The following is an 18,301-nucleotide window of genomic DNA, read 5'->3' on the forward strand; positions in this document are numbered from 1 at the left end:
CCAGAGGAAATAGCAGGAGGAGTTTTATTTTAGACACATGAGTTAGAGGTGCTGGCAGGCAGGGAAGTACAGACGTCTGGCTGTTAGGGATGTGATTCAGTTAGGGCTCCAGAGGGAGGTCAGGTCTGGGGGTGTGAATCTGGGAGTCATTTTCCTGGAGGTGATAGATGAAGCCTCCAGGGAGAAGAGTAAGCCCTGATTTTTACTCTGGAAACTGCAGGAAAATCTTTCCCACTTGCTAAGCAGAGGAAAGAGGATCGGGAGGAACTTGCAGCAGGGGGTCTCATCAGTCACTGAGCTGCTCAGAACACTCTCCATCTGCAGGTTGCAAAATGCTTTACAGATGTGATTTAGTGCTACACAAATGTTGCCATTCCCATGACAGAGAGGGTGACAGAGGAAAGTTCTTAAGCTTGAGAAATAGATGCCGTGCATCTATTTAACTTTTTAAAGCAGTTGTTCTAGGTAATGCAGTGTAAATATCATCGGTACAAGTGAGGGATTTTTTTTATTACTAGACAGGAATAAAAGTCAAGACTTTCATGTTTCTTAATCTTTAGATACCCAGGTCCCTGGTTAGGTAGAACTTCTTAACCTGCAGACGCTGCACTGTGTAAGTTGCCACCCTCTTTACTGTATAGACAAGGCTGCCAGTTACCTTGAAGCAGGGCTTCTCTGTGCCAGGAAGAAGTACTTGAGTGTTCCCCTTGGCTTTGGACATGTGAGGGAAGTAGATATCTGTTGCCCGGGGAAAGTCAACAGGACCCCTCCTCCCCGTACCTCTTGGTATGTAAAGCTGAGAGGTCATGAGTCAGTTTCCACAGTCTCCTCAACCCTTCATCTAGAAGCCTTTTTGATGGACACGTGCTAGAAGAAAATGCCACCTAGAGCACAAGGTGGCCACTCATCCAAGAAGTAGTGCAGGTTGGTCTGATGCCCTGAGGGTGGGGTCAGTCTTGGGAAGGACAAGCTGGCTGAGCACGTGGCTGAGGCTTGAAGTCCCGCTCTACCTTACATCCTTGGGGACCATGGCTAAGTATGCAAGGCTAATGTGGCATACTCACCTGGGCTCAAGGTGGCCTGAGGGGAGGGCTGACCCCTGGAAAAGTCCCTGGTCATCCACCAAAGCCCTGGTTGTTAAACAGAGAGAATCCAGGCCCTCGCAGGGTGAGCCAGGCCAGCTGAGCCTGCACTGGGAGATCCTCCCCCTCCTCTTACAGATGAGCTGGGCAGTGAGACTCCACCATACAAGTAGCCTGCCATGAGCAGGGATGCCATGAGGAGCCCAGTGGGTGGTCACATCCTGAAGTTCCCACTCTGCATGGCCTTGGAGCCAGCCCCTTCAGGCTGCATAGTTCTTGGACAATTCAGAGGGAGAACCCAAGACAAATATCTGGACTTCTCTTAATCTGATCAGGTGAAGGCTTGAGTGATTACTTGGAACATTAAATTTAAATTTGTTTAAATTTATGGGATAGATTATTCAATTACATTTCTTTTGGTCCATAAAATCTTAATAAACAATGGCAATTTTTTCAACTTTAAAACAATGTACATTTTACCCTGATGAGGTATCCCCCTGTTACCAACTGCAGTTTCCATAGCACTGTGACAAAAATATTTCAAAATCTTTTTCAGTATTAAAAATAATCCTGCAGTTGTCTATGTTTTCTTTTGCAGTCTTCAAAAGAATTATAATAAATTTTCTTCTCCAATTTGGAGACATAACATACTTTATTTTAATTTGGCTGAAGATCTTAGAAAATACTTAAACTTGTATGCATGGTACAGTTATTAAGCTACAGCACTGCATTGATAATACATTTAATGCAATAAAGAAAATCCCTTATTTAAATTACAGTCATAAGCAGAATGAATGAAAATTGAATATAAAACAAGCTTCCAGAATAATCACAGCATAATTGACAGTGAATAATATTTAATATCTGAATTCATGTCTTGGCAGAAGTACGTCCTAAATCATCCAAGGGGAGATTGTCAATTATAAATAATACTGATGTGTTTTGTAGAAAAATGTGAAATCCTTATGAAAGACATAGAGCTAAAGTAGAATAACCAGCCTCGGGCAAAGAGCAATGGGACTGTTTCTCGGACAGGATGATGGCTGTCCCCTCCTTGGGAGAGATACATGGATTGTGAATGTGCCAAGAGTTGTGTCCATTCTGCTCTGTAGTTAAATACATAGATCTTTCTAGAATAAAATGCACGTTGAACATTGCACGTGCCTCAGTGGCCATTCCATCCAGGGACTCCACACCTAAGAAAGTGTCTTAGCATTTCCCCAGAGCTCCTACCAAGACAAGGCTCTCAGACATTTTTTGAAAAGTCAAGTCAGAGCCTCACTGTGCCTAGGATGATCCCTTCCAAGAAAAGCCTCATGGAGGCTGCAAAAGCAAGTCAGTTATAGAATCGCAGAGTCAAATTTAAAACTTCCCTCATTCAACCATCCTGGTTTCACACCACCACCCCTGCAGCCATGTGGTCACCACCTCTGGTCACCGCCTAGACATTGCCAGTGATGGAGAACTGCCAGCCTCACCCACTCAAATGAGTCTGGTTTATTACGGGACTTAGAAAGCCCTTCCACATACCAGGCCTGTGTCCATCTTTCAAAAACTTTTACCTATTTTCCCTTCTCTAAGCAACTGGGAATTAATCTGGTCCTTTGTCCACATGGCTCTCCAAATATTTGAAATCTAACTTTTTGTTTGTTCGCTCTTTACCAGGAAATCATCTGGTGGGCCTTGGGAGAGCTGTGTTGTTGCGCCTGCTCTTACCCAGAACAGGAACAGCATTTGCATGGCTTTGTCACAGGCTTTCAGAGTGAAATGTTGCAGTTGTCTTCTGTGGCATAAAAAACTAGCCCCAAAACATGGTAGTCGAAAGCGATGGTGCTATTTATTTTGCTCATGCATCTGCCATTTGGTCAGGACTCAGTAGAAACAGCTTGTCTCTCCTCCACTCAACTCAAAGGCTGGTGTGGGGGTTCATAGAAAGCCTGTGTGCCTGGCAGTCAGTGCTGGTTCATCTTCACCACATGCCATCATGTGGCCTTTTCATGTTAACTGCGCACCAACCAGGGTGGCACAACCCTGGAGAGTGAGCCAGGTCTCATTTTTACAATCTTGCCTCAGAGAGCAGGCAGTGGCCCTTCCTCTACATTATGTTTCTCAAGGCGGTTACAAGAGCACACCCAGAGAAAGGATTCACCTAGAGAAATAGACTCCACTTTTTGAGAGCATGGGCAAGGTTTTAGAAGAATACACAAGACTGAAATTTTTACTGTAGCCCTGCTTTATGAAAGATGCCATCTCCCAAAGGCAATGAGTTTGCAATGCCATTATAGAGATGGGCTTCTGCTGACATGCTGACGGAGATGAGTGAGACTCAGAGTGAGTGTGGCAGGGTGTAGAGTTCAGATCTAAGCCTGCGCATTTCATCCTTAGGGGCTATGATTCATTCCTTACAGTTTCACCCATAAGCTTGATCTAGTCACATCCTGATATTCAAATGCTCAGTGGTGTAATGGGTGTACAACACCTTTCCCAGCCCTTCAGTATTCCCATTAAAAAGCTGTATTTCAATTATCAGTAAATGTAAACATTTGAAAATACAAGATCTGTTTTGCTTCTAAAAAATGGGATTTGAATTGCTGTGTGTGGCAGAGCTGAAGCCAGTGCATGGTAGGTAGAAGGCAGGGGAATTCTGATTCATGATAAAGAATGCTGGTCCATTAATCCAGAAATAGAGTGAGCTACCTTGTAATGCAGTAAGTTTCTCAGCATGAGATATTCAAGAAGTAACTGGATGATCATCTGTGCACTAGCTAGGGTACTGCTAGTAACTGTAATGCACCCAACCCCAAAATGTCTGTGCCTTAACACAATGGAAGAGGGCTTGTGTCCAGCATAGGTATCACGGTCAGTAGCTGTCTACACTGCAAATGATGATGCAGAACTCACACTCTCATCTTGCTGCTCTGCCACACCGTGGGGTCTTAGAGTCCTCTGCTTCCAGCCAGAGGCCTGTGCACAGCCACAAGTCAGGCCTGAGTGACACATGACATTTCCACTCCATCCACTAGTGTGAACTAGACACCTGATCTCACCTGCATGCAAGAAGGCACGGGCAGCCGTCTCCCAGACAATTCCACACCAAAGAAACAGAAACATTAACTTTTTCAGTGACTAATCTGCCACCTCTGTCCCAGACAGAGGACAGATGAAACTCTTACATTGGCCAGGAGATTGGGCCAATTATCCTGAAGGTTTCTACAACTCTAAGATTCTATACTTATAGCAATAGTATATTTAAATTTTAAATCTTGCAATGACAGTGGGTGGGAAGGATGTCTCCCTCAGTTCCAGGTGTTATTTTTATGGGTGATGATACTGATCTACCTTATGGCTTGAAAGGGAGCTCCCAAATATTCCAAACCTCTCTAAATGCCATGCATAAGTGATCGCAAGATTAAGAACACGGATATGCTGGAAATCTGCCAAGTTCCGATGATGGCAGATGCCATCGGCCTGGGTTAGTGCTTCAGAGATGATCAGGCCTCATTGTAATTTCCAGCATCCTAACTCTGTTGCCCCCAGAGCAGTCTCACCCAGTCAAAGCACAAGCGCTGCTTGCCAGGAAGCCAAACAATGACTCCTGTTTATGAAAGACCCCAGCAGAATAGACACACAGGCATTATTGGGCAACTAGGATTTCATTTACAATTTGCCACATGCCATTGTACAAAAACACCTGTGTATACTAGACTCCAGCACCCCTGCTCTGTATTCCAGCATTTTGTCTCAAGCAAGACCTGGAGATTAAGTGAGGCAGGTGAACAGTTCTCAGATCTTCAGGATCTGAGAGGAGGGGTTCTGCGTGGCTCTATCAGAAGTGATTTTCTCCTATTTTCAGGGTCTGTTCTAAACAACTTTCAGCACAGAACCAGGGGAAAGGAGGGTTGTTGTGGGGGGCGTGCTCAATTTCCCGTATTTGGGGTGGCAGAATTTAAAATCAAACATTCTTTTTATAACGATAAGAACATAAGGGCCATAGAAAAGTGTGAGAATCATTCCAAGACTACTATCTTCATGAAAAGAAAATTGATTCAATGTCCTTTTAAATTCACCTAATTGCATCAGGATTAGTGTAGTTGAATCTCTAATCTATTGGTACAAGTTAAATATAATTTGCATCCACATTTATGAAGTCTTATTTTGCCTGTAAAGTGTGATGGGCTAATAAGTATTCATATCACATAAATAGAAAACATATTTTTATTAATCAGCACTGTGTTGCATTTGAAAGAAGCAATTTAATTAAACTTGCAATACAATAAATAACCGGTCATTAAAAACCTATTAGTGTTCTTGGATTTCCTGTGTCTGCATGGCTTTAAGTAATCACTTGCCTATACTTACCTATGTTATCTATAATTAAATACAAAAACCATTTTAAAATGCCATTAAGGTCCTGAATGAAATTCACAGCTAGAATTGCCACTGTCTGAGTCTCCCCAGGTCAGCCTGTGCCCTGCATTCCATGTGAGGCTGGATCATAAGTGGCATAGGCTCAAATCGTGTGCCCCGGGGCAAGAGTTTCAGAACAGTTCTCCACACTTTACATTGACAAAACAATAAACCTCCTTGGAAAGTTGCCCTGCTTTACAAGAGCCCTCCATTGTGTTTATTCGTTCATTCATTCGCTCACTGATTAATTCAGAAGACATGTGGAACACAGCCAAGCACGGTCTCAGGACACAGCTTCCACTGAGACAGAATCCCTCCTGTCTAGTACAGGAAGCAGACAGTGCCCAGCACAGAGCATATGTATTAGGTAAATGGACCAAGTAATGGAGGGGGACTTGGAAAAGTGAAAGAATGCAGTAAGAATTAGGCAGCACTTAGGCCCAGCAGCTGCCCAAATTGTCCAACCACATCTGAACACAGAGGGACTGAACTTGCTGATGGCTGAGCCTCCCAGAGTTCCAAGTCTGCCCCTCAGCCCCCTCACAGCCAAGGTGTTCCAGGCCAGTTCTTTGGGCTTTGTAACCCAGACAGGGAGGTGGCCAAAAGAGGAGTTCCTAGGAGGATGCCCCAGGGGCTGTGGGGGACCGGTGGGGTGCAGTCATCCAGCTTGCCTGAGTACTCTCACCCTATGTTCTCTGTTCTGGTGACTTTGCATCCTGTTGATTTTGCTAAGTGGGAGCTTTATTTCCAAGAATTCTTTTTCCTGTATTTTTCCAGGTTAGGGTTGGCACAAGAGAAACGTGAGCACACTTTGGAAGGCAGACGTGTGTCAGCTGTGGGCCCTGGTCCATGTGTGTAACAGCCTTGTGAGTATGTGGTAATCAGCTCTCACAACTTCAGAGGGTGGCTCTACAATAAATTCCTTCCTCCATATCACTCATGGTGGGCCTGCTTCTCCAATAGAGCCCTGATTGGTACAGTTATTACTAGTGCTTCCTCCTGGTTTAAATGAAAAACTATGTGTTCACCTAAATATAAATTGATGGGGAAAAGGAGAGTTTTAAAAATGGTTACTACAGATTAAATATCCTGTTTACAGAGCTAAAAACACAACAATTTATGTTAAAATTTCTTTTCTGTTGTTGAGGCTTAGTTTCTTTGAGCCAGTCTCCCTGAAACTGGACCATTAGGGCCACAGCTTCAAAAGCGAACCCTATAGAGAAGTAAGAACCATGGCCAGTAATATCTGAATGAAGGTAGAGGGGAAAGTAGACTCGAGTCATCCAAGCCGAAGCTACCCACGTGGCAGAGACGTGTCATCACTTCCAGAGACACCAGAAGCAATGAGATCAGAGACTGGGTACCACCCCTGGTCCCGTTCGGAAGCACCCCAGGGGGTCCTTGGCCAGCATACCTGGCTGGCTCTTCTTTGTTCTCTTTCCGCCCACTCTGTCAGCTTGCCTCAGTTTCAGACTCTAGATCTGGGCTCATACTTATCCATGAGGGTGTAGGTCATCTGTTTCCCTCGAAGGTCTTTAGGGTCCTTTTAAACTCCAGAAGTCTTTGGCAGCTGCCAGAAAAAGGGGGTGCTGGGTACGGTGGCTCATGCCTGTAATCCCAGCACTTTGAGAAGCCGAGGGAGGTGGAGAACTGGCCTGGAACACCTTGGCTGTGAGGGTGCTGAGGGGCAGACTTGGAACTCTCGGAGGCTCAGGCATCAGCAAGTTCAAGACCAGCCTGGCCAACACCTGGTGAAATCCCATCTCTACTAAAAAAATATAAAAGCTAGCCAGGTGCAGTGGTGGGTGCCTGTAATCCCAGCTACTCAGAAGGGTAAGGCAGGAGAACTGCTTGAAGCCAGGAGGTGGAAGTTGCAGTGAGCAGAAATCATACCATCGCACTCCAGCCTGGGCAACAAGAGTGAAACTCTGTCTCAAAAAAAAAAAAAAAAAAGACTGGGCGGCTGGGCATGGTGGCTCATGTCTGTAACCCCAGCACTTTGGGAGGCCGAGGCACATGGATCACCTGAGGTCAGGAGCTTGAGACCAGCCTGGCCAACATGGTGAAATCCCATCTCTACTAAAAATACAAAAACGAGTCAGGAGTGGTAGTAGGCACCTGTAATCCCAGCTACTTGGGAAGATGAATGAGGGAGAATCGTTTGAACCCAGGAGGCAGAGGTGGCAGTGAGCCGACTGCACCATTGCACTCTAGACTGGGTGACAGAGAGAGACTCTAAAAAAACAAGCAAACAAAAAATGAAGAAGGCACATGGAACCTTAGTTACAAGCAGAAGCAATGGGGGAAAAACACTAAGGGATAGGATTACTTTTTTCTTAAAAAGTGGCTAATTTTGCAGGCTATGTTGACACATGAGAGAAGATGCTCCCCATAGAGGTAGTTATGAATTCCCAGGTGGGCCACTCGTTGGAGGACACTTGAGAAAATTAGATTATATGCATTGCAATGCAGTTTTATCTCGTACAAGATCTGATCTCATACAAAGGCACAGGATGTTTCTTGAACCAAATTAGGTGGCTTGCTTGTATTCATGGCCAGTAGTGTTAGCAGTGGCAAATACATATGGTTCTGCAGCAAGTGGATTCTTTCCTGAAGGAAAGAAGTTGTCTGAGGGGCATAAGGCAGAGAGAGATTGAAGCAAGTTTTACAGCAGGAGAGAGAGTTTATTAAAAAGTTTTAGAGCAGGAATGGATGGAAGTAAAGTGTACTTGGAAGCTGGCCAAACAGGTGCCTTGAGAGATCCAAGTGTGCTGTTCAGCCCTTGACTTGGGGTTTTACATGCTGCATGATTCCTGGGTTTGCATTGCTTCTCCCGATTCCTCCCTTGAGGTAGGTTGCCCACATGTGCAGTGACCCACCAGCACTTGGGAGGGGCCATCTGCGCAATGTGTTTACTGAAGTTGTGTGTGTGCTCATTTGAGAACTTTTCCTTCCCAGTTGAGTGTTCTAGAGGAAGATCAGATATCAGTTAAATTCCATCATTTTGCCTCTTAATGCACATGTTTGAGTACATTTGCCCAACTTCTGAAAACTTATTGGGAAGCTGTTGATCACCAGCTTCAGGTGTTTTCTATCCATTGGGAGATTGCCTTTCACTGGTGCCAGCTGTGACCAATTATTGTTTTAGCAAGACAGTTTAACAACTGCTGGACCATCAGCTTATGATCGCCCACCAACGTTCCTTGGCAGCGTTGGGGGGCCCCTACTCCTGCCCTGCTCACATCTACTTAGCTACCTACTCTAACAGTAGTTTACAGGTCCTTCATCTGCAAACCAGAGTCATGACAGTGCCTACCGCATGCAGTTGTGAAGCCTAGAAGAGTTGATGTACGCAAAGCACTTTTAACTGTGTCTAGTCAACAGCAAGCTTTCCATATGCATAACCATGATGTTTGCTGTTACAGCTTTAAAGCAAAAATAAAAACCTATTCCCTCCCCTCAACCAACTGGATGGACCCCTCCCTTGGCCAACAGGACCTAAAGAAACCTGAAAAACTGTCCAGGCCATGATGGGAAGGGGGATTGGATATGCCTCATTATGCCCTCCCCTTGGAGCATAGCTACAGATGACCAGCATCAACATTAAAATAGAGATCCTATGACTGACAAAACAGACTTTGTAGCAATAAGATACCGAATTCCAGCATGACTGTAGTGTAAGATCACATGACCAACAGCAGGCCTTGAAGATAATCAAAGAATTTTACTCCCAAATATACATACACACACACACACACACACACACACACTATATATATATAAATATAGTGTGTGTGCGCATATATATAGTGTGTGTGCATATATATAGTGTGTGTGCATATATATAGTGTGTGTGCATATATATAGTGTGTGTGCATATATAGCGTGTGTGCATATATATATATATAGTGTGTGTGTGTGTGTGACAGAGTCTCACACTGTTGCCCATGCTGTAGTGCAGTGGCGAGATTTCGGCTCGGCTCACTGCAATCTCTGCCTCCTGGGTTCAAGCAATTCTCCTGCGTCAGCCTCCAGAGTATAGTTAGGACTACAGGCATGCACCACCATGCCCAGCTATTATTTTTGTATTTTTAGTAGAGACGGGGTTTCACCATGTTGGCCAGGATGGTCTCAATCTCCTGACCTCATGATCCGCCTGCCTCGGCATCCCAAAGTGCTGGGATTACAGGTACGAGCCACCGCATCCGGCCCCCAAATATATTTCCTGGACATATTTTGAAAGAGCCCTGCAAAGCTGTCTCTTGTGGGGACAATTTTCATTTGTAAAGATCCAGGTCCTCTCAATCCTGAAGAGATTAGTTTAGAGTTGAGCACATTTTAAAGGTGTGAACAGGAAACATTTGCTATTTATTGCCTCTAACGGAGTTCACCTAGGGATTTCACCTATGTAACAAGAATCTTGGCCTCCATAACCTCCCTCTTATTTTAAGCCCACGCATTTCTTTCTGCTGACTTCAACTCTTTAGATAATAACTTAACTCTTTCAACCAATTGCTGATCAGAAAATCTTTGAATCCGCCTGAGTACCACCCCCTCCGCCCGGCCCCACCACCTTCCAGTTGTCCCACCTCTCAGGACAGAATGTATACCTCACATTCTCCATGGGTTATAGCTTGATTTTATATATTTTAGGGAGACATAAGACATCAATCAATACATGTGTGGTATATACTGGGCACATGTTCTCAGAACCACGCTGAGATCATGGTCTTCATGTTTGGCTCAGCATAAATCTTAAATATTTTACAGAGCTTGACTGTTATCATCAACACCATCATGGTAGTTATAATGTTGAGGCAGAGCTGAGGCTGGCTGAACTCAAGCTGCCTGCCTTTCCCCTGCTTCAGTGCTGTTTCTTCCCACCAGGGCACCTGTCAGCCAGGATGCAGACAGCTGAGAGCAGCGGGCCTAAATCCAGCACAGTGCTGCACACAGGGGGCACTCAGTAAATGTTAACACATGGACAGAGGGAGGGGAGCATTACTTTCCTTCTTTTTCAGTCATGCAGCTCACTGTTTTCTGCCTCCTCCTTGCTCCTTCCCTTTACTAAGGCGACTTGAGTGTTTTATGAGAGTCTGGGCTGCTTTGCAATCTGCTCCTCTCACCCATCAGTGCCCCACTTCCCAAAGCGTTTCTTAGAACAAAGCAATTCATTAAATAATTTACAGCAATACATTTGTTCTCTCAGCAGGTACTTAGTAGCTCCCATTATTCTCTGCTACTTGCCACCTCTTCTGAAATTTAGAGTTCTTAAACAGCAGAGAGTAGAACACTCTGCCCTTAGGCTGCTGATGGGCTGCCGCTCTCCTTCCTCTCCCTTCCTCATCCTCCCTCTCCCACAAGGCTCTGTCAGATGCCTTTTGACAGAGGATGGGCTTTTGAGAAAAACAGCTCTAGATCTTTGAGATTATTATTCCTAACTACAGAAGAATTACGTCAAGGGAGAAAAATGTCTAAGTGCTATTCTCGCCTCATTAAATTATCTGAATAGTTTGAGATTAAAGATTAAGGAGAATTTGGCAGAATTTTTCCTTTTAAGATACAGTCTGTGATGCTTTTAGTTTTTGTCTTTTCTTTCCTCCTTTCTTTTTTTGAAGTGGAATTCTTTTAAAAATATATATTGTGCCACTCCTAACATTTTGCAGGAGCAGGGGCAGGCTACTTTATACACATTTTGGATTTTGGTTACAATCTTTAGAGACTGAGGATGGAGATTTCACCCTGATCCACCTCAGAGCCGTCAGGCATCCAGCTAGAGGCTGGCTGAGCGTCCAGGTTGCTCAGGCTTCCAGCCTCTGAAAGCACTTTACGTTATCAGCTTTCAGATGTAAAACTGGGCTCACCAGCGCCTAAAACACTCAAGCAACCAAGTGTTTCCCTGAATCTGAGGCAACTCCATCCTCTGCACCACCCCCGCTTGACTCTCTTGGCAGTCTCCAGTGGGCTTGTCTTTCCTTCTGTTGCTCTGTCCTTTTATCTTCTCACCCCAACTTCCACCGCAAACCTCTCCCTCCTTTTCTTGTTTTCACTATTTCTGCTTCTGGATCTTTATTTTTCTCTTTGTAACGTTGTGTTACGCATGGTAACTATGTGAATATTATTGATGGACTGCACAATATGGGGTTTTGCTACATTTTTTTATTTTTATGAAAGCAATATACTTCCAAGGCAATGCATGAATTATAAGAGGGCCCGTAGGATGGAAGTGGCAGCCTGCGCTTCCCAGCAGGCTCCCACCCCCAGGCCGTTCCCACTGTGTCTGTTTCCCTTTCTACTCACCTCTCATTCTTGACTCTGAAACCAGGCAGTTATCTGAAATTACAAAAAGGATTTTGTACCTCCCACCCCCACCACTCTTCATCTCCTCTTCCTCCATCATGATATTGCACCATTGGATTTTAGTTCTTCTACTGGTTAGCTGGATAACATTGCATAATTGACTTAAATCTCTGCTTGCATTCCTAATCACACAGGCAACAGGGTTAAGCTCTAGGCTTGTGAGCTGGATGTCAGCAGCCTTACTTTGATTTTTTTCCCCCCTGACACAGAGTCTCGCTCTTTCCCGCAGGCTAGAGTGCAGTGGCAGGATCTCAGCTCATTGCAACCCCCGCCTCCCGGGTTCAGCAATTCTCCTGCCTCAGCCTCCCAAGTAGCTAGGATTACAGGCGTGCACCAACATGCCCAGCTAATTTTTGTATTTTTAGTAGAGATGGGGTTACACCATGTTGGCCAGGCTGGTCTCGAACTCTTGACCTTGTGATCTGCCTGCCTCGACCTCCCAAAGTGCTGGGATTACAGGCACGAGCCACTGCACCCAGTCTACTTTGTTCTTAACTTTTCTTCAAACCATGAATTTCTGGGCTTTTTTTTTTTCTGGAAGTCCTTATTATCTCCCTTTCTCTTGTGTTATTTGTCAAGAATCTTGCATTTCTTGCATTATTATCAATTCTTTTTCAAGCCCCACATTGTAAAATTTACGTGTGGGGTCCTTCCTCTCCCTTAGAGACCTCCCTGGAGAGACCTTCCATTTCTGCTTCAGATTGCCCCGACTTTCTCTTCAGGCTGGTCTGCTACTGTCATCCTTGGACTTCTTAATGCTTTTCTGGGATCAAGCCCCTGTTTCCTTCCTCATTTTTGGTTTATTCCCTCCTCTGGTTAGAGCAATGGCCCCTAACCTTTTTGGCATCAGGGACTGATTTGGGGGAAGATAATTTTTCCATGGACTGAGGTGGGGGCTGGGGGATGGTTTCAGGATGAAACTGTTCCACCTCAGATCATCAGGCTTTAGATTCTCATAAGGATTACACAACCTAGATCCCTTGCATGCACACTTCACAATAGGGTTCACACTCCTAAGAGAATTTAATGCCCCCACTCATCTAATAGGGGGCAGAGCTCAGGCAGTAACACTCACTTGCCACCACTTACCTCCTGCTGTGTGGCCCAGTTCCTAACAGGCCACGGACTGGTACTGCTCCATGCCCCAGGAGTTAGGGACCCCTGAGTTAGAGCATATACTTGAGAATTCCTAAAGAATGCATGGGATGTAAACTAAGCTCTGGAAAATGTAATTAATCTCCCCTCACACTTGATAGATTGAACACTATTTTATGGGACTTCCGGGTTCTATAATACAATAATCTTTATTTTTGAAAAAATAAAGTAGAAATTGAAAAACAAAGTGGCTATAGATGACCTGTCAAGAGCACCAAGAGTTTTAGTGATTACATGAGGACAGCAGGTTTAGAACCCCCAATACTTTAGATAAGAAGATGACAAACTAAAAGAGAATATAAAATAAGCACGATTAAAGAAACAAAAACGGTAGTTAAAACTCGAAGAAAAGAAAACGTATGCAAAAAAGATGTGGACTCCTGGTTCCACTAGGGATACCTGAGGTGGGAAAGAGCAGTTCCCCACTCTCCACCCCCTCACCTCCACCCCTTATAAGGGCAACAGCAAGAACAGTGAGAAATAAAAATAAAATCCCAAGCCTCTCAGCTGACGGAATGGACCCGCTCCTGTCAAGGGGACCTCAGAGAAACCTTAAAAACTGAGTTCTGGGCCAAGGCAGGAAGGGAGGACAGCACACCTTGCCATACACTACCCTGCTAACCATTAGACCTCCCTTTCCAAGGGTTAAACCAAACCCAGCCCTTTGGAAAGACTTGCTCCACTGCTGACTTACACAACAACTGACCAGCATTCCCTCTGCTAACAGACCAGCAATCTGACGTGGACTGGTTCTGGCTGGTTTACAGAGGGTGAGCACAGGATGCCTCTGGCTTCTGTTGTGACTGTTGACATATAGACCCTAATTTTACTGCGTTTAAACATTAACTTAATGTTTACTGGATCAAGTGTTAAGTCTCCACCCAAAGTGAACATGGTATGTATGTAATATGCATGTGTGCTTACTATACACGCACCCACTTTGTGAATATTCATAGCTCCTCCTGTAACCAGTTAAATAAGTACACTTAGCCAATCCATTGAGTATACCTTCATTCCTTTTTCAAAGTGCCTGCTTATTATGGTCTCTGCCAGAGGCTACGCTTCCAAGCCTACTGCATGGCTAACCTACAGGCTGCAACCCTTTGTGAGAAATAAAGCTCTCCTTTCCAAATTTATAAACCTTGTGATTCTTCATCCGACAACAACAAAAGAAACACAGAGCAATCTATAACTTCACAACTTTTCCTGAACCTATCCAATTTCAGATTGGAGGACAGCCAAATAACCTGGTATCACAGGAAAGACAGATACTTCCTGGGAGAGACAGGCACAGGCACTTGCTTACCTATGGCAGAGGCCCCAGGACACTGGTAAGGATTCTGCTAAAACACATAGTGCATTGCTAACAGCGGGCAAACGACAAAATTACAGTACATTTAACTTCAAGATCTCAACTGGCTTTATTGTGACTGTAGGATTGGGCAACACTTCATTCCATGAAATAGGATGTGTTCCAATGAGCTGAGTTTGGTTTTATAGACAAAGGACTGAAGAAAGCAGAAACCAAGAACAAAGAGTGTATCAGTCATTTTAAAGCTACTTTTCTTGTAAGAGGAGAACAGGGAGTCAGGACAATAGGAACATAACTAATCAGTGACCATTAGGTTCTACTTCTTTTGTGTGAGGATTAATGCAAAGGAAACCTCAGTGTCACACCCACTAGAGATTGAGACTGACCTCTTTGGAAAACTGGCTGTTATCTCTCTCTCTTGATTTCTTGGAGGGTCAGATAACAACTTAGTTTGGGTTTGGTGATATGGAGCTTTAGCATGGGTGACTCCATGTTGATTTTCAGTCTGGACTGCTGGGGCCTAGTAAATGAGGTTAGTTCAGAACAATGGCTTTCTATAATTTTTGCCCAGCAAGGCTGAGTGTAGGCTAGCCAGGGCAGGCAGATTTAGGAAGGATTTGGATCTACTTGCAGGCTCTCTCCACCTCCTTTGCACTGGGGTTCTCGCACAACTGGGAGAGAGTCCTGAGGAAGGAATCCTGGTGATGCAGCCACCAAGGGAAACGCACAGAACCTGCTCTGCTCTCTCACCCCATTCCCGCCACAGAGCAAAAGCTTTGACTTCCAGAGGAAGGACAACACAATCCGTGGCCTTTATGGTACTGGCGAAGCCCTACTGCAGCTTGGTCAAGGGAATGAAAAAAGTCTTCCATGCATGGTGGGACAGGAACACATGCTGGACCCAGAATCAGGGCAGACAAGATCCCTAAGATCTCAATCAGAGCAATGGAACATGCCCATCCCCAACCACCTTGAGGCAAGCAGTCCTGCCAGGACAGGGTGGGAGTGTGAAGACAAACTATTTCTGGGGCTCAGCTTAGGAAAGGCCAAAAGCTGAGGGAGTGGCAGACACTGAGAAAAACCCTCTGGCGAACCAGGCCCACCTGAAAATAAGGTAACCCTAGAGGAATTTAAAGTTGAAGTGCACTGAGTGTAACCACAGGACAACAAAACCCATGTTTTGTTGTTCCGTGGTTACACTCAGTGTACTAGCTCAGTTCCTGCCTAGATTGACTCCCACTCCCACATAAAGGCTCAGTAGAAGGAAAGATGTACCTATTTCCAAGCATAAAACCTGTTTACCTGCATCTCTTCTGGCTCACACAAGATGTCAGGCTTTCAAGGGCATACTCCAAGGCATACATACAAAAAAGCAAGAAAAAAGACCCATATTGCCAAGAGACAAAGACATCAAACATATAAGACACAGATTTTGGAACTATCAAATAATTATAATAACTATGATTAATATATGAAAGAATTTAATGAAAAAGTTGGAATATGCAATCTCAGGTGGGTAGTCTCAGCAGAGAGCTGGAAACTATTAGAAATAATCAAATGGAAATCATAGAAACGACAAACCTTGGTAACAGATTTGAAGCATACTGTCAGCAGTATGTTGACTGACTCAACTCAGCCAAGATAGGAGTTGGTGAGCCTGGAGAAGGGCCAATAAAAACTACCCCAACCAAAGCACAATGAGAAAAAAAGTAGGGGGAAATTACTGAAAGAGCACATGTAAGGGCTGTGAAACAATATCAAATGGTCAAATAGACATGTAACTGAAATTCTGAAAGGTGAGGAGAGAGAGAATGGAGATGAAATTATTTAGGAGAAAAGAAAAGGCTAAGCATCTTCCAAAGTGAATGACAGACACCAAACCACAAATCTAACAAGCTCAGAAACACCAAGTGGATAAATATCTGTTTGCATGCACATACACACACACACACACACACACACACACACAAAGCACATCATATTTAAACACATATTAAAATCAAAGACAAAGAGAAAATCCCCAAGGCAGCCAGAGGAAAAAGCACATTACACACAGGAAAAAAAAAAAGAAAAAAAGATTATAATGGACTTTTTGTCAAGAAACTATAGTAGCCAACATGGTGAGACCCCATGTCTACTAAAAGTATAAAAATTATCCAGGCATGGTGATGGGCACCTGTAATCCCAGCTACTCAGGAGGTTGAGGCAGGAGAATCACTTGAACCTAGAAGACAGAGGTTGCAGTGAGCCAAGATCATGCCACTGCACTCCAGCCTGGGCAACAAGAGCAAGACTCCATCTCAAAAACAAACAAACAAAAACCTCTGATTAAATGGCTTGGGAAAATAAGTGCTTAACTCAAGTATTTTTTCAGAAAAATAGAAATTTAATTTATTTTGTTCCTGAGTCTTTAGTAATCTTCTGGAAATACAGTTTTAAAGATTATGGGTAAAATAAAATGTCTTCAAAATGTAGACATTTGTTCTAAATCAAAGTCAGGTATCAGATTTGCTAAATGTTTTAAGGTCATAAACTGCTTCCTTGACTTTTGAAAATGGTTCCATTTACCTACTCTGGAATCTTAGACTCTAGATAAGGCCTGGGAACCTGTGGAGTTAGCCATGCCCCTGCTAGTCATGATGGAAAGAGTCAGACCTTATCCTCACTTCTGACTGATAGCCTAGGCTCCACCCCCAGTACATAATTAAAATGGCTTACTTATCAGCTTTTTCATCAAAAATAAAGTTGTTAAGGGTTACATTGCAATATATAAATGAGAATACTGGAGAAACAGTTTCACATACAAGGTGGGAAGGGAAAATAGAACGTGTTTTTGGTAAAAGATTACAAGAAGGCATGGGAGTATGGTTTTTGTTAAAGGGAAAGTAATTTTGTCTAATTCGAAGAGTTCTAAAAATTGTCTTAACCTAACAGACAAAAGAGACAAAACTGAAGGTTTAAGCAAAGTAAAAGGGGTTTGTGAAGGGTTGGTCTTGTAAAGAAAGTTCAAGGCCAGCTTGATCAAGGGTTGAGCATGTTGGCTAAGATTTGAAGGGGCTTATTTAATTTTCAACATTAAGATGAAAGCGCACTAACATAGGGGGCCGCAATCAGGGCCCATGTGTCCAAACAGGAGGAGTTTCTTAGAAAATTGATCCCTTGTTTAACAGCAAATTGCAAAGGGTTATAAGAAGTTTATGAAAATTTTACTTTATGGTCACATTAATTGAAACTGTATAGATTTATAAAATTTTATTTAAAAACTAACCTTAGCATTAAAGATACAGTAATGCAAAAGTGAAATTTGGTTTTCTCTTTTGAAAAATATTTTTGTGTAATATTAAAATATAATGAAAGTTTTTGTTTGCCCCTTTGGGTAAATGGCAGGAAAAAATGGGAGGTAAGAGAAGAGAAAGATTCAGTCAGCTTCATGCTGCCCATCCACATTGGGTCAGCAGTGCTCCACCAGTGGAGAGTACCAGAACCAGCCCCTAGTCCAAGAGAACTAGGAGGCCTCTTGGGCTGGCCTCTGGATCCATTGCCAGAGGGGACTACCAAACCATGGGCAGGTAGCCACAAGGGCAATCCTGGACAAGCCCCCAAATTTGTAACTGCCCAATGGATTCACCTTGCCTGCTGCCTAGACAGAACGGATTTATCAAGATAGGGGAATTGCAATAGAGAAAGGGTAATTCACGCAGAGCTGGCTATGCAGGACACTGGAATTTTATTATTATTCAAATTAGTTTCTAGGATTTTTTTTAACATGATAGGAAATCTAACTGCAAAAGAAAAATAAACAAAATCCATTAAAATTGGAAGCTTCTAATCAGGGGCAGGACTACGACTGGGAGGGCAGTGATGAGGCACAAAATGTAAAGGGAGAGGACACCAAAAATAGTCATTTAGAAGATTCCTATTTTAATACAAGATTAATTGACTTTTATTTTATTTATTAAGAGGCAGGATCTCGCTCTGTTGCCCC

The sequence above is a fragment of the Callithrix jacchus genome, chromosome 14, assembly GCF_049354715.1.
Source record: "Callithrix jacchus isolate 240 chromosome 14, calJac240_pri, whole genome shotgun sequence".
NCBI classification, from domain to species: Eukaryota; Metazoa; Chordata; class Mammalia; order Primates; family Cebidae; genus Callithrix; species Callithrix jacchus.